Source organism: Triticum aestivum, chromosome 5A, assembly GCF_018294505.1.
Source record: "Triticum aestivum cultivar Chinese Spring chromosome 5A, IWGSC CS RefSeq v2.1, whole genome shotgun sequence".
Lineage (NCBI taxonomy): Eukaryota > Viridiplantae > Streptophyta > Magnoliopsida > Poales > Poaceae > Triticum > Triticum aestivum.
This window is the reverse complement of record NC_057806.1, coordinates 258636870-258661577: the sequence shown is the minus strand read 5'-3', so window position 1 is coordinate 258661577 and position 24708 is coordinate 258636870.

The window sequence follows — 24708 nt, the reverse complement described above, 5'->3', positions numbered from 1 at the left end:
GTTACGATGATTTTCAACTTCACTCTGAAATTCTTTGAACTTTTCAAATGTTTCAGACTTATGTTTCATTAAGTAGATATACCCATATCTGCTTAAGTCATCTATGAAGGTGAGAAAATAACGATATCCGTCACGAGCCTCAATATTCATCGGACCACATACATCTGTATGTATGATTTCCAACAAATATGTTGCTCTCTCCATAGTACCGGAGAACGGTGTTTTAGTCATCTTGCCCATGAGGCACGGTTCGCAAGTACCAAGTGATTCATAATCAAGTGGTTCCAAAAGTCCATCAGTATGGAGTTTCTTCATGCGCTTTATACCGATATGACCTAAACGGTAGTGCCACAAATAAGTTGCACTGTCATTATCAACTCTGCATCTTTTGGCTTCAACATTATGAATATGTGTGTTACTACTATCGAGATTCATCAAAAATATACCACTCCTCAAAGGTGCATGACCATAAAAGATATTACTCATATAAATAGAACAACCATTATTCTCTGATTTAAATGAATAACCGTCTCGCATCAAACAAGATCCAGATATAATGTTCATGCTCAATGCTGGCACCAAATAACAATTATTTAGGTCTAATATTAACCCCGAAGGTAGATGTAGAGGTAGCGTGCCGACCGCGATCACATCGACTTTGGAACCGTTTCCCACGCGCATCGTCACCTCGTCCTTCGCCAGTGTTCGCTTAATCCGTAGTCCCTATTTCGAGTTGCAAATATTAGCAACAGAACCAGTATCAAATACCCAGGTGCTACTGCGAGCTCTAGTAAGGTACACATCAACAACATGTATATCACATATACCTTTGTTCACCTTGCCATCCTTCTTATCCGCCAAATACTTGGGGCAGTTCCGCTTCCAGTGACCAGTCTGCTTGCAGTAGAAGCACTCAGTTTCAGGCTTAGGTCCAGACTTGGGTTTCTTCTCCTGAGCAGCAACTAGCTTGCCGTTCTTCTTGAAGTTCCCCTTCTTTTTCCCTTTGACCTTTTTCTTGAAACTAGTGGTCTTGTTAACCATCAACACTTGATGCTCCTTCTTGATTTCTACCTCCGCAGCTTTCAGCATTGCGAAGAGCTCGGGAATAGTCTTGTTCATCCCTTGCATATTATAGTTCATCACGAAGCTCTTGTAGCTTGGTGGCAGTGATTGGAGAATTCTGTCAATGACGCAATCATCTGGAAGATTAACTCCCATCTGAATCAAGTGATTATTATACCCAGACATTTTGAGTATATGCTCACTGATAGAACTGTTCTCCTCCATCTTGCAGCTATAGAACTTATTGGAGACTTCATATCTCTTAATCCGGGCATTTGCTTGAAATATTAACTTCAACTCCTGGAACATCTCATATGCTCCATGACGTTCAAAACATCATTGAAGTCCCGATTCTAAGCCGTAAAGCATGGCACACTGAACTATCGAGTAGTCATCAGCTTTGCTCTGCCAGACGTTCATAACATCTGAAGTTGCTCCAGCAGCAGGCCTGGCACCCAGCGGTGCTTCCAGGACGTAATTCTTCTGAGCAGCAATGAGGATAATCCTCAAGTTACGGACCCAGTCCTTGTAGTTGCTACCATCATCTTTCAACTTTGCTTTCTCAAGGAACTCATTAAAATTCAACGGAACAACAGCACGAGCCATCTATCTACAATCCACATAAACAAGCAAGATACTATCAGGTACTAAGTTCGTGATAAGTTTAAGTTCAATTAATCAAATTACTTAAGAACTCCCACTTAGATAGACATCCCTCTAATCCTCTAAGTGATCACGTGATCCAAATCAACTAAACCATAACCGATCATCACGTGAGATGGAGTAGTTTTCAATGGTGAACATCGTTATGTTGATCATATCTACTATATGATTCACACTCGACCTTTCGGTCTCTGTGTTCCAAGGCCATATCTGTATATGCTAGGCTCGTCAAGTTTAACCTGAGTATTCTGCGTGTGCAAAACTGGCTTGCACCCATTGTAGATGGACGTAGAGCTTATCACACCCGATCATCACGTGGTGTCTGGGCACGACGAACTTTGGCAACGGTGCATACTCAGGGAGAACACTTCTTGATAATTTAGTGAGAGATCATCTTATAATGCTACCGTCAATCAAAGCAAGATAAGATGCATAAAAAGATAAACATCTCATGCAATCAATATAAGTGATATGATATGGCCATCATCATCTTGTGCCTGTGATCTCCATCTTCGAAGCACCGTCATGATCACCATCGTCACCGGCGCGACACCTTGATCTCCATCGTAGCATCGTTGTCGTCTCGCCAAACTTATGCTTCTACGACTATCACTACCGCTTAGTAATAAAGTAAAGCATTACATCGCGATTGCATTGCATACAATAAAACGACAACCATATGGCTCCTGCCAGTTGCCGATAACTCGGTTACAAAACATGATCATCTCATACAATAAAATTTAGCATCATGTCTTGGCCATATCACATCACAACATGCCCTGCAAAAACAAGTTAGACGTCCTCTACTTTGTTGTTGCAAGTTTTACGTGGCTGCTACGGGCTTAAGCAAGAACCAATCTCACCTACGCATCAAAACCACAACGATAGTTTGTCAAATAGACTCCCTTTTAACCTTCGCAAGGACCGGGCGTAGCCACACTCGGTTCAACTAAAGTTGGAGAGATAGTCGCCCACAAGCCACCTATGCGCAAAGCACGTCGAGGGAACCGGTCTCGCGTAAGCGTACGCGTAATGTTGGTCCGGGTCATCTCGTCCAACAATACCGCCGAACCAAAGTATGACATGCTGGTAGGCAGTATGACTTATATCGCCCACAACTCACTTGTGTTCTACTCGTGCATATAACATCAAACCATAAAACCTAGGCTCGGATGCCACTGTTGGGTTACGCAGTAATTTCAAAAAATTTCCTACGCACAAGCAAGATCATGGTTGATGAGGACATCAATACAATTGTTACACCCACAGCCCCTGTTGCTATACATACTGGACCAATTACTAGAGCTCGTGCACGCCAACTAAATTACCAGGTACTTTCGTTTCTTGGTAATGATTCTAATGTTCATGAGAATATGATGCTGCCTAAATTGGATACATTTGTTTTGCTTACAAATGAAGGGCCTAGCTTGGAGAAGGATGAACATTGGACCAAGAACAAGCATGGAGATGATGGCATGCGCAAGGGAAACAAGAACGGAGTTACAAGTGATGATTTCAGGACTTTGAAGCCACCATAATGGGTGCATGAAGCCTTGGATGAAATATACAAGAAGCCACTTCATAAATTTCGTCCCGAGGCTATTTTAGGTGCTGCGTCACCTTATTATTTGCCAGGCCCAAGTAATTTCGAAATACATAAGTATAGGCTATTTTTAGAGTCCGTATGTGTGGGGAAACAAGAGATAGGGTTGATTTCGGACCCCTCCACCAAGGGCCACGAAATTCCCCCCTCTTCCTCCATATATACAGCCCTTAGGGCATCGTTTAGACTTTGGGTTTTGTTTAGATTAAAAGTTCGCCATAGCTGCAACTTCGCGTACTTCGTTTGTGTTCAACGACCAGACAAAGGCGTCACAGAACCCCACCTTGATCAATAAAGCTTTCATCTTATATTCGCAATATCCAGATTGCAATCTTAGTTTCTTGCTTGTTCTTCGTTTGCTCGCAGGAAACAGACCCTCGTGGTCAGGTTGATCGTGCTCCGGCGTGGTCAATAACCTCTCGGAGTTGGTTTAGCGATTGCTAAGGCGCAACGTCCTCGCACGTTCGTAGTCGGATCGTCAAAGTCGACTTCCACCAAAGCGAAATCCACCATCTCATCGAAAGACGGGACACCTTTGCCTCTGTCATTCATGCAATATGTTCATGCCCTCGGAAGCAAGATCACATTTGCCTCTGTTGCACATCCTAGGAGCAATGGGCAAGCTGAGTGGGCGAATGCTGAAGTATTGCAAGGACTCAAGGCAAGAACATTAGGGTTAGTTCATCATATCCGAACCAATCTGAGCCTTTGCATAATCTTTTTAGGGTTTTGCTTTGTTGAATTTGTGGTTGCATCGTCGTGTCTAGTTGCTGGTCTTAGAGTCTAGTCTTTTAGAGTTTCGAGTTCTGGTCATAAGTTGTCACGCCGCTGCCGCACCATCATCATCGCCCCTGCCATCTACCACCACCGCTTATCCGCCACCGCTCCGAATCCGTATCCATATACCACCACCAATCCGTGTCCATATACCACCACCGATCCATATCCATATACTACCACCGCTACCACCACCGCTGCCATATACCACCACCATATATCCACCACCAATCCGAGTTCCTTGCATATTAGGTTTGTTTTCGAGATCCATCTAGATTCCGATTCGTGTTTCCTTGCCGGAGTAGGTTTCGAAAAAAAAAGAGTCGGGTAGCCACGCTCCGTTTAGGCCCAAAATTTTTTGAAAACGCATTTTTTGAAAAAAATTCTGGCTATCCTATTTTTAGGTGTTTCTGAGTGTTTTGAGACAGGTGCCATTATAGGAAGTTTTTTTTGACCCGTTTCCAGTTTTTGGGTCCGGGCAGTCGAAAAAAAAAACTGGTCGAAAAAATTTCGTGCCCATCCTGTCCGTTTGAGCTAGGAAGAGTTTTGAGACACTCGCCATTATAGTGATTTTTCGCAAAAAAAAGCAGCGCAAAAAAGAGCGCAAAAAAAAAGAGCGAAAAAAAAATTCAGAGTGTGCTTTTCCCTTGTTTACGTGTCGCGCCGTGATTTTGTTGGTGTTCTAGGCTCGCGTCTCTAGCACAGTCTAGCCTAGGACCAGCACAGTACCGTCGTTGAGCGTTTATTCAACTTTGCATCTCTGAATTGATTATTGCCGACCCTTTTTGCTACCATACTATAAGCCTTCCCAGCTCCACATACATCTACGTCGTGTGTTTGACTCTCCCTGGTAATCGCTCTATCCAAGCTTTGAGAGTTTTTGACTACAACGGTTGCCGATCACCGCCTGCTGCTGGGTAAGAACTGGTAAGAATTTGAGATTTGCTTGACGGATTTGTGATACACCACCACCACTTCTTAGTAGTCTGTAGGATCATATTCTTGTGTGTTTCTATTGCTGCTAACCATGCCAGGATCACAAGCCGACGAGATTGACTGGGAGAACTTATCGAACAAGCAGCTTCATGATAAGTTTCAGCAAATGATGACTGAACAGGTACAAGATGTGCTGAACAATTTTGAAGAGGCCATGGAGAAGATCACTGGCCTTGAGAAGACGTTCGAAACAAAGCTCGATAACAGATTTAATGAACTGCTTGCGCGTCTTCCACCACCGGCTGCACCTGTCGCACCTCTGCAACAACAACAACTACGCCCCCTTCCGAATCAGTATGGACGAGCACAGCGTGTTCCTATTGAGCCAGGACAAAATTCTGGTGCCGCTGCTACTGCTGTTGGTGCTTCTTTGGCTCCTGCTACTGCTCCTGTTGGTACCCAGGAGGATGATGAGTATGCGGGCGATTATGAGGATGAGGTTGATCAAAATCAGATCTACGAGCAGCCACCAGCACCACCACCAGCAGGTCGACCTCAGGTATATATTCGTAATGGTAGGCCTGCACCACCACCTCAGGTACGCGATGATGTCCATATTCCTAAACTGAAATTGAATATTCCACCATTTGAGGGTAGATATGTTCCTGATATATATCTTAGTTGGGAGTTAGAAACTGAACAACGATTTACATGTTTACAATATCCTGAGGAGAGATGAGTTGCTGCTGCTGTTTGTGCTTTCACTAGTTTTGCATGTGTATGGTGGTCTGAACATTGTAGATTATATCCTATTCCAACTACTTGGGCTGCTTTGAAAACTGCTATGCGTACGCGTTGGGTTCCACCATATTATCAACGTGAATTGCTTCAAAAATTGCAGCGTTTAAGACAAGGGAAAAATTCTGTAGAAGAATATTATCAGGAATTACAAACTGGCATGATTAGATGTGGTATTGTTGAGGAGAATGAAGCTATGCTTGCACGTTTTCTAGGTGGATTAAATAGAGAGATTCAGACCATTCTAGACTATAAGGAGTATACTAATATCACTCGTTTATTCCATCTTGCTTGTAAAGCTGAACGTGAAGTGCAGGATCGACAAGCATTGGGGCGAACTAACTTTTCTACAGGCTGACCTTCATCATGGACACCACGTGCATCTTCTACTTCAACTGCACCAGCACCTCCATCCGGTGCCACCTCCAGCCGTGATACAAGAAAACAGGCACAACCACCATTATCTGCCAAGAGCGCACATGCGGGGCCTGCACAGCGTTCTTCTTCTTCCATGGCATCAACAGGGCACACAAGTGATATTATTTGTCGTCGTTGTAAGGGAGGAGGTCATTATGCGAGGGAATGCAAATCTCCGCGTGTGATGATTGCTACCGCGGATGGTGGATATGAGTCCGCTAGTGACTATGATGAGGAGACATTGGCTCTTATTACACGTGAAGAACATGGTGGAGATGATTCTGATCATGAGACGCAATACATGGCTCCTAAAGACGCTGACAGGTATGAATGTTTAGTTGCTCAACGTGTTTTGAGTGTGCAGGTCACACAAGCTGAGCAAAATCAGAGGCACAATTTGTTCCATACCAAGGGAGTTGTGAAGGAACGTTCTGTGCGCGTCATAATAGACGGAGCTGCAACAACTTGGCTAGCATGGAGATGGTGGAGAAGCTTTCTCTCACCACAAGACCACATCCACATCCTTACTACATCCAATGGTTCAACAACAACGGCAAGGTTAAGGTAACACGTACTGTTCGTGTGCATTTTAGTATCTCTACATATGCTGATTATGTTGATTGTGATGTGGTACCTATGCAAGCATGTTCCTTATTACTTGGTAGACCATGGCAATTTGATAAAAATTCTGTACACCATGGTAGAAACAATCACTATACTCTTGTTCATAAGGATAAAAATATTACTTTGCTTCCTATGACTCCTGATTCCATTTTGAAAGATGATATTAATAGAGCTAATAAAGCACAACAGGAGAAGAATAAGAGTGAAAATCAGATTGTGGCGAAAGAATTTGAGCAACAAATGAAGCCTAATAATAAACCATCTAGTGTTGCTTCTGAAATTAAATTGAAAAGTGCATGTTTATTTGCCACCAAATCTGATATTGATGAGCCAGATTTCAGCAAATCTGTTTGCTATGCTTTTGTGTGCAAAGAGGCATTATTTTCATTCGAGGATGTGCCTTCCTCTTTGCCTCCTGCTGTCACTAACATTTTGCAGGAGTTCGCTGACGTTTTTCCACAAGACGTGCCACCGAGATTACCGCCTATTCGAGGGATTGAGCATCAGATTGACTTAATTCCCGGTGCTTCACTGCCAAACCGTGCACCATACCGTACCAATCCAGAGGAGACGAATGAGATTATGCGTCAAGTACAAGAGCTTCTCGACAAAGGTTATATACGCGAATCCCTTAGTCCTTGTGCTGTTCCTATTATTCTAGTGCCGAAAAAGGATGGTACATCACGTATGTGTGTTGATTGTAGAGGCATTAATAATATTACTATTCGTTATCGTCATCCTATTCCTAGGCTAGATGATATGCTTGATGAATTGAGTGGCTCTACAATATTCTCCAAAGTTGATTTGCGTAGTGGCTACCATCAAATTCGTATGAAATTGGGAGATGAATGGAAAACAGCATTTAAAACTAAGTTTGGATTATATGAGTGGTTAGTCATGCCTTTTGGGTTAACTAATGCACCTAGTACTTTCATGAGATTAATGAATGAAGTTTTACGTGCTTTCATTGGATGATTTGTGGTAGTTTACTTTGATGACATATTGATTTATAGCAGATCTTTGGAGGAACATTTGGAACATTTACGTGCTGTTTTTATTGCTCTACGTGATGCACGTTTGTTTGGTAACCTTGGGAAGTGCACCTTTTGCACCGACCGAGTATCTTTTCTTGGCTATGTTGTTACTCCACAGGGAATTGAAGTTGATAAAGCCAAGATTGAAGCTATTGAGAGTTGGCCGCAGCCCAAAACGGTCACACAAGTGAGGAGTTTTCTTGGCCTCGCTGGATTCTATAGGCGTTTTGTGAGAGATTTCAGCACCATTGCTGCACCTCTCAATGAGCTTACAAAGAAAGATGTGCCTTTTCTTTGGGGTACCGCACAGGAAGAAGCCTTCACGGTATTGAAAGATAAGTTGACACATGCTCCTTTACTCCAACTTCCTGATTTTAATAAGACTTTTGAGCTTGAATGTGATGCTAGTGGAATTGGATTAGGAGGTGTGTTATTACAAGATGGCAAACCTGTTGCATACTTTTCTGAAAAATTGAGTGGGCCTAGTCTGAATTATTCTACTTATGATAAAGAATTATATGCTCTTGTTCGGACTTTAGAAACATGGCAACATTATTTATGGCCCAAAGAATTTGTTATACATTCTGATCATGAATCTTTGAAACATATTAAAAGTCAAGCTAAACTGAATCGTAGACATGCTAAATGGGTTGAATTCATTGAGACTTTCCCTTATGTCATTAAACACAAGAAGGGAAAAGAAAATGTTATTGCTGATGCATTGTCTCGTCGCTATACTATGGTTTCACAACTTGACTTCAAAATATTTGGTTTGGAGACCATCAAAGATCAATATGTGCATGATGCTGATTTTAAAGATGTAATGCAGAATTGTAAAGAAGGAAGAATGTGGAACAAGTTTGTTGTTAACGATGGATTTGTGTTTCGTGCTAACAAGCTATGCATTCCAGCTAGCTCCGTTCGTCTTTTGTTGTTGCAGGAGGCGCATGGAGGACGATTAATGGGACACTTTGGCGTGAAGAAGACGGAGGACGTACTTGCTACACATTTCTTTTGGCCAAAGATGAGACGGGATGTTGAGCGTTTTATTGCTCGCTGCACTACATGTCAAAAAGCTAAGTCACGACTCAATCCTCATGGTTTATATATGCCTTTGCCTGTACCTAGTGTTCCTTGGGAGGATATATCTATGGACTTTGTTTTAGGTTTACCTCGAACAAAGAAGGGGAGGGATAGCATATTTGTTGTCGTGGATAGATTCTCGAAAATGGCACACTTTATACCATGTCATAAAAGCGATGATGCTGTTAATGTTGCTGATTTGTTCTTTCGTGAAATTATTCGCTTGCATGGTGTGCCAAATACTATTGTTTCAGATCGTGATACTAAATTTCTTAGCCACTTTTGGAGATGTTTATGGGCTAAGTTGGGGACTAAACTGCTTTTTAGTACTACTTGTCACCCCCAAACTGATGGACAAACTGAAGTAGTCAATAGAACGTTGTCTACTATGCTTAGGGCTGTTTTGAAGAATAATAAGAAAATGTGGGAGGAATGCTTGCCTCATATTGAATTTGCTTATAATCGTTCATTGCATTCTACTACTAAGATGTGCCCTTTTGAAGTTGTGTATGGTTTCCTACCTCGTGCACCTATTGATTTGTTGGCTCTTCCATCTTCGGAGAAGGTTAATTTTGATGCTAAACAACGTGCTGAATTGATTTTAAAAATGCATGAGTTAACTAAGGAAAACATTGAGCGCATGAATGCTAAATATAAACTTGCTGGAGATAAGGGTAGGAAACATGTTGTGTTTGCACCTGGAGATCTTGTTTGGTTACATTTGCGTAAGGATAGATTTCCTGATTTGCGCAAATCAAAGTTAATGCCACGTGTTGATGGTCCCTTTAAGGTGTTAGACAAAATAAATGATAATGCATATAAACTTGAGCTGCCTGCAGATTTTGGGGTTAGTCCCACTTTTAACATTGCAGATTTGAAGCCTTATTTGGGTGAGGAAGATGAACTTCCGTCGAGGACGACTTCATTTCAAGAAGGGGAGGATGATGAGGACATCAATACAATTGTTACACCCACAGCCCCTGCTGCTATACATACTGGACCAATTACTAGAGCTCGTGCACGCCAACTAAATTACCAGGTACTTTCGTTTCTTGGTAATGATTCTAATGTTCATGAGAATATGATGCTGCCTAAATTGGATACATTTGTTTTGCTTACAAATGAAGGGCCTAGCTTGGAGAAGGATAAACATTGGACCAAGAACAAGCATGGAGATGATGGCATGCGCAAGGGAAACAAGAACGGAGTTACAAGTGATGATTTCAGGACTTTGAAGCCACCATAATGGGTGCATGAAGCCTTGGACGAAATATACAAGATGCCACTTCATAAATTTCGTCCCGAGGCTATTTTAGGTGCCGCGTCACCTTATTATTGGGCCAGGCCCAAGTAATTTCGAAATACATAAGTATAGGCTATTTTTAGAGTCCGTATGTGTGGGGAAACAAGAGATAGGGTTGATTTCGGACCCCTCCACCAAGGGCCACGAAATTCCCCCCTCTTCCTCCATATATACAGCCCTTAGGGCATCGTTTAGACTTTGGGTTTTGTTTAGATTAAAAGTTCGCCATAGCTGCAACTTCGCGTACTTCGTTTGTGTTCAACGACCAGACAAAGGCGTCACAGAACCCCACCTTGATCAATAAAGCTTTCATCTTATATTCGCAATATCCAGATTGCAATCTTAGTTTCTTGCTTGTTCTTCGTTTGCTCGCAGGAAACAGACCCTCGTGGTCAGGTTGATCGTGCTCCGGCGTGGTCAATAACCTCTCGGAGTTGGTTTAGCGATTGCTAAGGCGCGACGTCCTCGCACGTTCGTAGTCGGATCGTCAAAGTCGACTTCCACCAAAGCGAAATCCACCATCTCATCGAAAGACGGGACACCTCCGCCTCTATCAATGGTGATGCATAGCAACGAGAGGGGAGAGTGTTGTCTACGTACCCACGCAGACCGACTGCGGAAGCATTGACGCAACATAGAGGAAGTAGTCGTACGTCTTCTCGATCCGACCGATCCAAGCACCGTTACTCCGGCACCTTCGAGTTCTTAGCACACGTACAGCTCGATGACGATCCCCGGGCTCCGATCCAGCAAAGCGTCGGGGAGGAGTTCCGTCAGCACGACGGCGTGGTGACGATCTTGATGTTCTACCGTCGCAGGGCTTCGCCTAAGCACTGCTACAATATAATCGAGGTGGAATATGGTGGCAGGGGGCACCGCACACGGCTAAGGAACGATCTCAATGATCAACTTGTGTGTCTAGGGGTGCCCCCTGCCTCCGTATATAAAGGAGCCAAGGGGAGGGGGCCGTCCGGCCAAGGAGGGCGCGCCAAGGGAGTCCTACTCCCTCTGGGAGTAGGATTCCTCCCCCCAATCCTAGTTGGAGTAGGATTCGCTGAGGGGGAAAGAGAGAGGGGGCCGGCCACCTCTCCTTGTCCTAATAGGACTAGGGGAGGGGGGAGGCGCGCGGCCCATCTAGGGCTGCCCCTTCTCCTTTCCACTAAAGCCCATTAAGGCCCATACAGCTCCCGGGGGGTTCCGGTAACCTCCCGGTACTCCGGTAGAATACCGATTTCACCCGGAACACTTCCGATATCCAAACATAGGCTTCCAATATATCAATCTTTATGTCTCGACCATTTCGAGACTCCTCGTCATGTCCGTGATCACATCCGGGACTCCAAACTAACTTCGGTACATCAAAAGGCATAAACTCATAATAACTGTCATCGCAACGTTAAGCGTGCGGACCCTACGGTTCGAGAATAATGCAGACATGACTGAGACACATCTCCGGTCAATAACCAATAGCGGGACCTAGATGCCCATATTGGCTCCTACATATTCTACAAAGATCTTTATCGGTCAGACCGCATAACAACATACGTTGTTCCCTTTGTCATCGGTATGTTACTTGCCCGAGATTCGATCGTCGGTATCCAATACCTAGTTCAATCTCGTTACCGGCAAGTCTCTTTACTCGTTCCGTAATACATCATCTCGCAACTAACTCATTGGCTGTAATGCTTTCAAGTCTTTATGTGATGTGCATTACCGAGAGGGCCCAGAGATACCTCTCCGACAATCGGAGTGACAAATCCTAATCTCGAAATACGCCAACCCAACATCTACCTTTGGAGACACCTGTAGAGCTCCTTTATAATCACCCAGTTACGTTGTGACGTTTGGTAGCACACAAAGTGTTCCTCCGGTAAACGGGAGTTGCATTAGCTCATGGTCATAGGAACATGTATAAGTCATGAAGAAAGCAATATCAACATACTAAACGATCGGATGCTAAGCTAATGAAATGGGTCATGTCAATCAGATCATTCAACTAATGATGTCACCTCGTTAATCAAACAACAACACCTTGTTCATGGTTAGGAAACATAACCATCTTTGATTAACGAGCTAGTCAAGTAGAGGCATACTGGTGACACTAAGTTTGTCTATGTATTCACACATGTATTATGTTTCCGGTTAATACAATTCTAGCATGAATAATAAACATTTATCATGATATAAGGAAATAAATAATAACTTTATTATTGCCTCTAGGGCATATTTCCTTCAGCCTGTATTTACAAGAAAGTGAGTGGGAGCTCTGTAGCATTTCTGATATTATATGTAGATGACATATTACTAATCGTAAATGATATAGAATTTATGGATAGCATAAAAGGATACTTGAATAAGAGTTTTTCAATGAAAGACCTCGGTGAAGCTGCTTACATATTAGGCATTAAGATCTATAGAGATAGATCAAGACGCTTAATTGGACTTTCACAAAGCACATACCTTGACAAAGTTTTGAAGAAGTTCAAAATGGATCAAGCAAAGAAAGGATTCTTGCCTGTGTTACAAGGTGTGAAATTGAGTAAGACTCAATCCCCGACCAATGCAGAAGATAGAGAGAAAATGAAAGATGTTCCCTATGCTTCAGCCATAGGCTCTATCATGTATGCATTGCTGTGTACCAGACCTGATGTGTGTCTTGCTATAAGTATAGCAGGGAGGTACCAAAGTAATCAGGAGTGGATCACTGGACAGTGGTCAAGAACATCCTGAAATACCTGAAAAGGACTAAGGATATGTTTCTCATATATGGAGGTGACAAAGAGCTCATCGTAAATGGTTACGTTGATGCAAGCTTTGACACTGATTCGGATGATTCTAAATCGCAAATCGGGTACGTGTTTACATTAAACGGTGGAGCTGTCAGTTGGTGCAGTTCTAAACAAAGTGTTGTGGCGGGATCTACATGTGAAGCGGAGTACATAGCTGCTTCGGAAGCAGCAAACGAAGGAGTATGGATGAAGGAGTTCATATCCGATCTAGGTGTCATACCTAGTGCATCGGGTCCAATGAAAATCTTTTGTGACAATACTGGTGCAATTGCCTTGGCAAAGGAATCCAGATTTCACAAGAGAACCAAGCACATCAAGAGACGCTTCAATTCCATCCAGAATCTAGTCCAGGTGGGAGACATAGAGATTTGCAAGATACATACGGATCTAAATATAGCAGACCCGTTGACTAAGCCTCTTCCACGAGCAAAACATGATCAGCACCAAAGCTCCATGGGTGTTAGAATCATTACTGTGTAATCTAGATTATTGACTCTAGTGCAAGTGGGAGACTGAAGGAAATATGCCCTAGAGGCAATAATAATGTTATTATTTTATTCCCTTATATCATGATAAATGTTTATTATTCATGCTAGAATTGTATTATCCGGAAACATAATACTTGTGTGAATACATAGACAAACCAAACGTCACTAGTATGCCTCTACTTGACTAGCTCGTTAATCGAAGATGGTTATGTTTCCTAACCATAGACATGTGTTGTCATTTGATTAATGGGATCACGTCATTAGGAGAATGATATGATTGACATGACCCATTCCATTAGCTTAGCACCCGATCGTTTAGTATGTTGCTATTGCTTTCTTCATGACTTATACATGTTCCTATGACTATGAGATTATGCAACTCCCGTTTGCCGGAGGAACACTTTGTGTGCTACCAAACGTCACAACGTAACTGGGTGATTATAAAGGAGCTCTACAGGTGTCTCCAAAGGTACATGTTGGGTTGGCGTATTTCGAGATTAGGATTTGTCACTCCGATTGTCGGAGAGGTATCTCTGGGCCCTCTCGGTAATGCACATCACATAAGCCTTGCAAGCATTACAACTAATGAGTTAGTTGCAATATGATGTATTACGAAACGAGTAAAGAGACTTGCCGGTAACGAGATTGAACTAGGTATTGAGATACCGACGATCGAATCTCGGGCAAGTAACATACCGATGACAAAGGGAACAACGTATGTTGTTATGCGGTCTGACCGATAAAGATCTTCGTAGAATATGTGGGAGCTAATATGAGCATCCAGGTTCCGCTATTGGTTATTGATCGGAGATGTGTCTCGGTCATGTCTACATTGTTCTCGAACCCGTAAGGTCCGCACGCTTAAGGTTTTGATGACAGTTATATTATGAGTTTATGCATTTTGATGTACCGAAGTTTGTTCGGAGTCCCGGATGTGATCACAGACATGACGAGGAGTCTCGAAATGGTCGAGACATAAAGATTGATATATTGGAAGCCTATATTTGGATATCGGAAGTGTTCCGAGTGAAATCGGGATTTTACCGGAGTACCGGGAGGTTACCGGAACCCCCGGGAGGTATATGGGCCTTAGTGGGCTTTAGTGGAAGAGAGGAGAGGTGGCCAGGGCTGGGCCGCGCGCCCCTCCCCCTAGTCCGAATAGGACAAGGAGAGGGGGGCGGCGCCCCCCCTTCCTTCTCTCTCTCCTCTTTCCCCCTCCCGAATCCTATTCCAACTACGAAAAGGGGGGAATCCTACTCCCGGTGGGAGTAGGACTCCTCCTGGCGCGCCCTCCTCCTGGCCGGCCGCACCTCCCCCTGCTCCTTTATATACGGGGGCAGGGGGCACCCCTAGACACACAAGTTGATCCACGTGATCATATTCTTAGCCGTGTGCGGTGCCCCCTTCCACCATAATCCTCGATAATATTGTAGCGGTGCTTAGGCGAAGCCCTGCGATGGTAGTACATCAAGATCGTCACAACGCCATCGTGCTGACGGAACTCTTCCCCGACACTTTGCTGGATCGGAGTCCGGGGATCGTCATCGAGCTGAACGTGTGCTAGAACTCGGAGGTGCCGTAGTTTCGGTGCTTGATCGGTCGGGCCGTGAGGACGTACGACTACATCAACCGCGTTGTGCTAACGCTTCCGTTGTCGATCTACAAGGGTACGTAGATCACACTCTCCCCTCTCGTTGCTATGCATCACCATGATCTTGCGTGTGCGTAGGATTTTTTTTGAAATTACTACGTTCCCCAACACAAACTTCAACTTCACCTGCAACTAGCAACACTATAAGAAGGGCTAAGCAAAAGCGGTAACATAGCCAGACAACTGTTTGCTGGGAAGGTGGGTTAGAGGCTTGACATGGCAATATGGGAGGCATGATATAACAAGTGGTAGGTAGCACGACATAGAGGTAGAGAGAACAACTAGCAAGCAAAGATAGAAGTGATTTCGAGGGCATGGTCATCTTGCCTGAAATCCCACAAGGAAGAAGAACGAGTCCATGAAGAAGACAAACGTACATAGTCGAACGGATCCTCACAAACGCGACGTTGCTGGAACTAACAAGAAGAAGCAACACCGGAAAAGAGCAAACAACATGGTAAACACACAAGCATAACCATGGCATGATGCACAAACAAGTATGATGCATGTCCGGTTTAAATATGCATGGCATGGCAAAGTGCACAAACAATACTACAAGTTAAGCGGGGCTCAATATGCAACGAGTTGCATATTGACGAAACACCACATACAATTATGTAGTTCTCTCCCGTTATGTACCCAACAATATTAAATGTTGTTAAACATGGAAAGAGATGAAGCATAAGTAAACTAACTATTTAGACAAGTTTAAATGAGTCCGGAAACAACAAACAATAATTCTGGAAAATCCTCAAATGCAAGTTTTAGAGTTGGTACTGTTCTGTCCTAAAGCATATTTTATTGTTGTTAAACAATAGAACAAAGTTCACCATGTTAATCTATGCATTTTTCTACCCCATTTACATATAAAGTTTATTTAATTTGGAATTACAGTTATTTAGTTATGAAATAAAACATTTTAGCATGGCATTTGAGGAAAATAATACAAGCAGTAATTTAAACAAGTTTAACATGGATGACAGAGGCATATTATGAATCTAGATGAAATTCTAAGAATTTTTCATATATGACATGTTTCATTTGGGTGCATGCACATTTAGTTATTAGCAATGCAAAATAAAGGCATTTCTGTAAATATGCAGTGCATTGGAAATTAACCAAAACCACAGGCGGAAAAAATAAAACATGCACGGGCCCGAAGCATCACGCTGCAGCGGCCAAGATGAGGAATCAGCCCAAGCGGCTGTGGGTATGCAAAATAAAGGCATTTCTGTAAATATGCAGTGCATTGGAAATTAACCAAAACCACAGGCGGAAAAAATAAAACATGCACGGGCCCGAAGCATCACGCTGCAACGGCCTAGATGAGGAATCAACCCAAGTGGCTGTGGGTATGCAAAATAAAGGCATTTCTGTAAATATGCAGTGCATTGGAAATTAACCAAAACCATAGGCGGAAAAAATAAAACATGCACGGGCCCGAAGCATCACGCTGCAGCGGCCCAGATGAGGAATCAGCCCAAGCAGTTGTGGGTATGCAAAATAGCAGGAAAACAGAGCCAGAAAAAGGGATGCCAGAGGCATATTATGAATCTAGATGAAATTCTAAGAATTTTTCATATATGACATGTTTCATTTGGGTGCATGCACATTTAGTTATTAGCAATGCAAAATAAAGGCATTTCTGTAAATATGCAGTGCATTGGAAATTAACCAAAACCACATGCGGAAAAAATAAAACATGCACGGGCCCGAAGCATCACGCTGCAGCGGCCTAGATGAGGAATCAGCCCAAGCGGTTGTGCAATGTTTAAATTTTTCTACCCCATTTACATATAAAGTTTATTTAATTTGGAATTACAGTTATTTAGTTATGAAATAAAACATTTTAGCATGGCATTTGAGGAAAGTAATACAAACAGTAATTTAAACAAGTTTAACATGGATGACAGAGGCATATTATGAATCTAGATGAAATTCTAAGAATTTTTCATATATGACATGTTTCATTTGGGTGCATGCACATTTAGTTATTAGCAATGCAAAATAAAGGCATTTCTGTAAATATGCAGTGCATTGGAAAATAACCAAAACCACATGCGGAAAAAATAAAACATGCACGGGCCCGAAGCATCACGCTGCGGCGGCCTAGATGAGAAATCAGCCCAAGCGGCTGTGGGTATGCAAAATAAAGGCATTTCTGTAAATATGCAGTGCATTGGAAATTAACCAAAACCACAGGCGGAAAAAATAAAACATGCACGGGCCCGAAGCATCACGCTGCAGCAGCCCAGATGAGGAATCAGCCCAAGCGGCTGTGGGTATGCAAAATAGCATGAAAACAGAGCCAGAAAAAGGGGCGGCTGGGACTTGAACCCACGACCTCCTTGATAGAGGAGCAGAGTGTTGACCACCGCATTGTTGCTGTATGTTTGTTCAAAACAAGGGCGTGGCTCGCCTTGAACAAAACCATAGGCCAGGCCTTCTTCTTCATGGATCAGAGAGGAACTGGGTGACGACGCCGGCGAGCAAGACGGCGACCGTCGCGACCACAGGCCAACGGCAGGGGTGCGGAAATAGGTGGGGGGTGTGGTGTGCGACGTGCGGAGTGAGGCGAAGGCAGAGACCTCGAGCTCGAGCGTGCGTGTGCAAAGCTGCGGTTGCGGGAACCCGAAGAGGAGCTAGTGCTTGACTCGGGCCGTCCCGGTGCTGCCGAACTGAGGCAAGGGCGAGCAGGATTGCAGGCATGTGGGTGCGCGTGCGTGCAGGAATCTGGCAAGGACGCGGGCATAGCATGGAGTGCGTGGACGCACCTACGGATAGAGAGCGAGGTGCTCTGTTTCATCTGCATGGCGAGAGCGCGGTGACTGGTCTTCGGGCATGAGAAGCACGCTGCTACAGCGAGGAAACAGACAGGGTACGAGGCTTGGAGGAGCGAGTGCTCACCATGGGGGTGCTGGCGGCGATAGATCGGATGGGGAGACGGCAAGGGGGCTCGCTGAACTTGGCATTTCGCTGATCCGTGAAGGAGACGAAGTAGAGGAAGAAGGGGACGTCATGGATGGAGTCCTTGGGCTCGGATCGGCGTCAGAATGGACTCGGGGAGGCTTTGCGGTGCGCGAGATCGACGGAGGGGAGGCCGACGACACTCCTACGGCGGTAAGGAGCTCTTGCTCAGGCCGGCCATGGTGGCTGGGAGTAGCGAACAGGCACGAGACAGGGATCTGTGGAGAGTCGGCGGCGCAGAGGGAGGTGAGGAGGAGAGGGAGAAACCCTAGGGCGCGGTCTCGGAGTGCTTTATAAAAGGGTATGCAGAGTGAGGGCTCGGCCACGGTGGCCATGTGATCGTGCCCCTGCCGGTTTTACTATGAGAGCGAGAGGGGGACCGAGGAGGACGAAGGAGAGGAGGATGGGTCGCTGGCAAGCGGGCTCTACATGGGCATCCACGTGGTTTTACCATGGGAGAGAGCGAGGGTCTGCGCTGCGGCTACGGCTGGATCTGCTGGTGGGCCGGCCTGGTAGGAGGAGGCCCAGCTAGGCTACTGCTACTGTCCTCTGATGTTTTCTTTATCAAAATAATTCTTTCAAAAAGGAAACAAGGATAAAAATGTGCAGGGGGTTAGGAGAGGGGTATGTCCAAGATGAAAATATTTCTGCTCTCCAGGAAATATGGAGGATTTTATAAAATTAGTTTGGGAAATTTTAGAGGTATAAAAATAATACAAGTTTGAATAAAATTCAAACCTGGGCCATTTTTTAACCCAACCAAACACATACAATTGAGCTGAAATTTAATAGAGTAGGTACTGACATGGTGTAGGATTTATGGGAAAAGAATGAACATTTTCCTGGACAGGAAAATATCACATGAAAAATTAATTGGGACAAAGAAGAAAGGGGGCAGTTTGAATGGGTTTTGCATTTGACCATGGCTTGGTTTGGGTGTTGAGGTGAATTGGGACCAGGAAAACAAACTTGTGAAAGAGGGGAGAGGGAATGCACGCAATATCACATGAAATAGAAATGCAACCACAAGATGACCATGATGCAATACAATGAAATGGCAAGAGGCACAATGAAACATATAACAAAGCAAGATGATCATGGCAACAACAAGAATGACCAAGAGCAATATGATAAGAGATAGGCATGGCAATACAATATAACCAATGAAGAACATGATGCAAAAAGCAAAATGACAATGGCACTCATCAATCATCGCAACAAATAGTTGAAACACACAACAACAACAAAATAAAAGGAAGGCATATGGAGCATCGGTCTTGGGGCGTCACAGCGGCCCCGATTATAGCTCTGGCCTTAGATCTAGAGCAAACCACCAGGTCCAAAGATGGGAGTTTGGAGCCCACCGGACTCTTTGCCGTGTACCGCATTATTGAGGATCTGGCGATTGTGTCCCCGACGAATTTGAGATTAGACCAGATTCCCCCTACCATTGAAAGGCCGGACTCGCCCCCGGATTCCAAATATGAGCTCTTGAAGTCCGTGCCAAGCAAGCATGGCCAGGAGGCGTTTACCCCGGCCAGCCCCGCGGACTCTCGTTTCCCCATCCAGACCTTGCTCTTAAACAAGGCCCTGGACTTAACGCGACCCCTCGCCATTATAGAGGAATCACTTCCGAAGTACGCCCAGCCTAGACTAGGGGCTGAGGGCGGGGAATTTTACGTCACCACCCACTTCCTAGCCACTGTTGAAGATTTAACCGATATGCTGGACTACGCCTCCGAAGACATCGACGGCATGGATGACGATGCCGGAGACGAACAAGGCCAAGACCCGCCGATTATCGAACGTTGGACGGCCACCTCCACATACGACATATACATGGTGGACACACCCGAAGAGTATGACGATGCAAATAGGAAAGATCCGGTGGAGGACAAACCTGATGAGGCACCATCGAAACATCCACGCCAACGACGCTGCTCAAAATCGCGTCGTGGCAAAGACAGTAATACCGGCACCGGAGACGATAACACTCCGTACGGTGCCGAGGAGTCCAAAGCCCCCGCCGAGCCCACATCCGAGCAAGACGATGTGGGAGAAGGGCAAGTCAATCACGATGATCCGGTCGGGATCGGGGACTCGGAAGACAGTAATTATCTACCATTCTCCAAAGACGATGTGAGCCTCGGCGACAAAGACTTCATCGTGCCAGAGGAACCACTCGAGTAGGAGTGCTTTGAGCGCCAGCTAATCGACATTGCTAGAAGTCTAAAAAAGCAGCAGCGGCGGCTCCAAGCCGAACATGATACACTCAACGACAGGTGGACCCAAGTCCTAGCCGCCGAAGAGTATGGCCTTCAATGCCCAGTAAAGAGTTGTCCTAAGCGTCGTCTACTACCACAATTTGACGATGAAGCCCTCGAGCCCATACCATCAAGACATGATCATGCTGATGAACCAGACCGGCCACCACGCGGGCGAGATAAAGCGGCCACCTACACCGAACACCAACCCGCACTACCTCGCCATAGAGGCAGAGAGACAGCGGCTCCAGGGTACACCGACGACCTTCGTCAAGACCTGAATAATAGAGCAGGCAAAACAAGATCAATCTACCGATCAAGGGGGCATGCCCCAACACGGGAAGACGAGCGTCAAGCTTGGCCAGACAGGCATAACCTCACTAGGCCCGAAAACCGCATACGGACTTCATCCGAATTGCATCGTGACGTTGCCCGATACAGAGGCGCCGCACACCCCTTATGCTTCACCGATGAGGTAATGGAGCACCAGTTCCCAGAAGGGTTTAAACCCCTGAACATTGAATCATATGATGGAATGACGGATCCCACAGTATGGATTGAATACTTCCTTCTCCATATCCACATGGCCCATAGTGATGATCTCCATGCCATCAAGTACCTTCCCCTAAAAATCAAGGGACCAACATGTCACTGGTTGAACAGCCTACCAGAAAACTCTATTGGTAGCTGGGAAGATTTGGAAGATGCCTTCACAGACAACTTCCAAGGTACCTATGTTCGGCCTCCAGATGCCGATGACCTTATTCACATTGTCCAGCAACCCGGAGAGTCAGCCCAGAAACTCTGGACCAGGTTCTTAATTAAAAAGAACCAAATTGTCGATTGTTAGGACGCCGAAGCCCTCGCGGCCTTTGAACACAGCGTCCTGAAGGATATATGCCTAGCAATAATAAAGTTGTTATTTATATTTCCTTATATCATGATAAATGTTTATTATTCATGCTAGAATTGTATTAACCAGAAACTTAGTACATGTGTGAATACATTGACAAACAGAGTGTCACTAGTATGCCTCTACTTGACTAGCTCGTTGAATCAACGATGGTTATGTTTCCTGACCATAGACATGAGTTGTCATTTGATTAATGGGATCACATCATTAGATAATGATGTGATTGACTTGACCCATCCGTTAGCTTAACACGATGATCGCTTAGTTTGTTGCTATTGCTTTCTCCATAACTTATACATGTTCCTATGACTATGAGATCATGCAACTCCCGAATACCGGAGGAACACTTAGTGTGCTATCAAACGTCACAACGTAACTGGGTGACTATAAAGATGCTCTACAGGTGTCTCCGATGGTGTTTGTTGAGTTGGCATAGATCAAGATTAGGATTTGTCACTCTGAGTATCGAAGAGGTATCTCTGGGCCCTCTCGGTACTGCACATCACTACAAGCCTTGCAAGCAATGTGAGTAATGAGTTAGTTGAGGGATAATGCATTACGGAACAAGCAAAGAGACTTGCCAGTTACAAGATTGAACTAGGTATTGAGATACCGACGATCGAATCTCGGGCAAGTAACATACCGATGACAAAGGGAACAACGTATGTTGTTGTGCTATTTGACCGATAAAGATCTTCGTAGAATATGTAGGAACCAATATGAGCATCCAGGTTCCGCTATTGGTTATTGACCAAAGATGAGTCTCGGTCATGTCTACATAGTTCTCGAACCCGAAGGGTCCGCACGCTTAACATTCGGTGACGATCGGTATTATGAGTTGATGTGTTTTGATGTACCAAAGGTAGTTCAGAGTCCCGGATATGATCACGGACATGACGAGGAGTCTTGAAATGGTCGATACATAAAGATCGATATATTGGAAGCCTATGTTTGGACATCGGAATGGTTCCGGATGAGTTCGGGCATTTTCCGGAGTACCGGGAGGTTACCAGAACCCCCTGAGGAGTATATGGGCCTTATTGGGCCTTAGTGGAATAGAGGTGAGGAAGGGAAAAGGTGGGAGGCGCGCCCCCTAGCCCAATCCGAATTGGGTTGGGGCCGCCCCCCCATTCCTTTCCCAGACCGACATTACACGTACGCTTACGCGAGACTGGTTCTACCGACGTGCTTTGCACACAGGTGGCTAGTGGGTGTCAGTTTCTCCAACTTTAGTTGAATCAGATTCAATGAACAGGGTTCTTTCTGAATATAAAAAAGAAATCACTATACTTTGTTGTGGTTTCTGATGCGTAGGTAAGAACGGTTCTTGCTCGGGCTGTAGCATCCACGTAAAACTTGCAACAACAAAGTAGAGGACATCTAACTTGTTTTTGCAGGGCATGTTGTGATGTGATATGGTCAAGACATGGTGCTAAATTTTATTGTATGAGATGATCATGTTTTGTAACGGAGTTGTCGGCAATTGGCAAGAGCCATATGGTTGTCGCTTTATTGTATGAAATGCAATCGCCTTGTAATTGCTTTACTTTATCACTAAGCGGTAGCGATAGTCGTAGAAGCAATAGTTGGCGAGATGACAACGATGCTTCGATGGAGATCAAGGTGTCAAGCCGGTGACGATGGTGATCATGATGGTGCTTTGGAGATGGAGATCAAAGGCACAAGATGATGATGGCCATATCATATCACTTATATTGATTGCATGTGATGTTTATCCTTTATGCATCTTATTTGCTTAGTTCGGTGGTAGCATTATAAGATGATTTCTCACTAAGTTTCAAGGTACAAGTGTTCTCCCTGAGTATGCATTGTTGCTATAGTTCGTCGTGCTGACACACCATGTGATGATCGGGTGTGATAAGCTCTACATTCACATACAACGGTTGCAAGCCAGTTTTGCACATGCAGAATACTCGGGTTAAACTTGACGAGCCTAGCATATGCAGATATGGCCTCGGAACACTGAGACCGAAAGGTCGAGCGTGAATCATATAGTAGATATGATCAACATAGTGATGTTCACCGTTCAAAACTACTCCATCTCACATGATGATCAGACATGGTTTAGTTGACATGGATCACGTGATCACTTAGATGATTAGAGAGATGTCTATCTAAGTGGGAGTTCTTAAGTAATTTTATTAATTGAACTTTAATTTATAATGAACTTAGTACCTGATAGTATTTTGCATGTCTATGTTGTTGTAGATAGATGGCTCGTGTTGTTGTTTCGTTGAATTTTAATGCATTCCTAGAGAAAGCTAGGTTGGAAGATGATGGTAGCAACTACACGGACTAGGTCCATAACTTGAGGATTATCCTCATTGCTGCACAGAAGAATTACGTCCTGGAAGCACCGCTAGGTGACAAACCCACTGCAGGAGCAATGCCAGATGTTGTGAACACCTGGAAGAGCAAAGATGATGACTACTCGATAGTTCAGCGTGCCATGCTTTACGTCTTAGAACCGGGACATCAACGACGTTTTGAACGTCATGGAGCATATGAGATGTTCCAGGAGTTGAAGTTAATATTTCAAGCAAATGCCCGGATTGAGATATATGAAGTCTCCAATAAGTTCTATAGCTGCAAAATGGAGAAGAATAGTTCTGTCAGTGAACATATACTCAGAATGTCTGGGTACCACAACCACTTGACTCAGCTGGGAGTTAATCTTCCCGATGATAGTGTCATTGACAGAGTTCTTCAATCACTTCCACCAAGCTACAAGAGCTTTGTGATGAACTATAATATGCAAGGGATGGATAAGACTATTCCCAAGCTCTTCGCAATGCTAAAAGCTATGGAGGTAGAAATCAAGAAGGAGCATCAAGTGTTGATGGTCAACAAGACCACTAGTTTCAACAAAAAGGGTAAAGGGAAGAAGGAGAACTTCGAGAAGAACATCAAGCCAATTGCTTCTCAAGTGAAGAAACCCAAGTCTGGATCTAAGCCTGAAACTGAGTGCTTCTACTACAAAGGGACTGGTCACTAGAAGCGGAACCGCCCCAAATATTTGGCGGAGAAGAAGGATGGCAAAGTGAAAGGTATATTTGATATACATGTTATTGATGTGTACCTTACTAATGCTCGCAGTAGCACTTGGGTATTTGATGTTGGTTCTGTTGCTAATATTTGCAACCCGAAACAGGGGCTATGGATTAAGCGAAGATTGGCTAAGGATGAGGTGGCGATGTGCGTGGGAAATGGTTCCAAAGTCGATGTGATCGCTGTCGGCACACTACCTCTACATCTACCTTCGGGATTAGTTTTAGACCTAAATAATTGTTATTTGGTGCCAGCGTTGAGCATGAA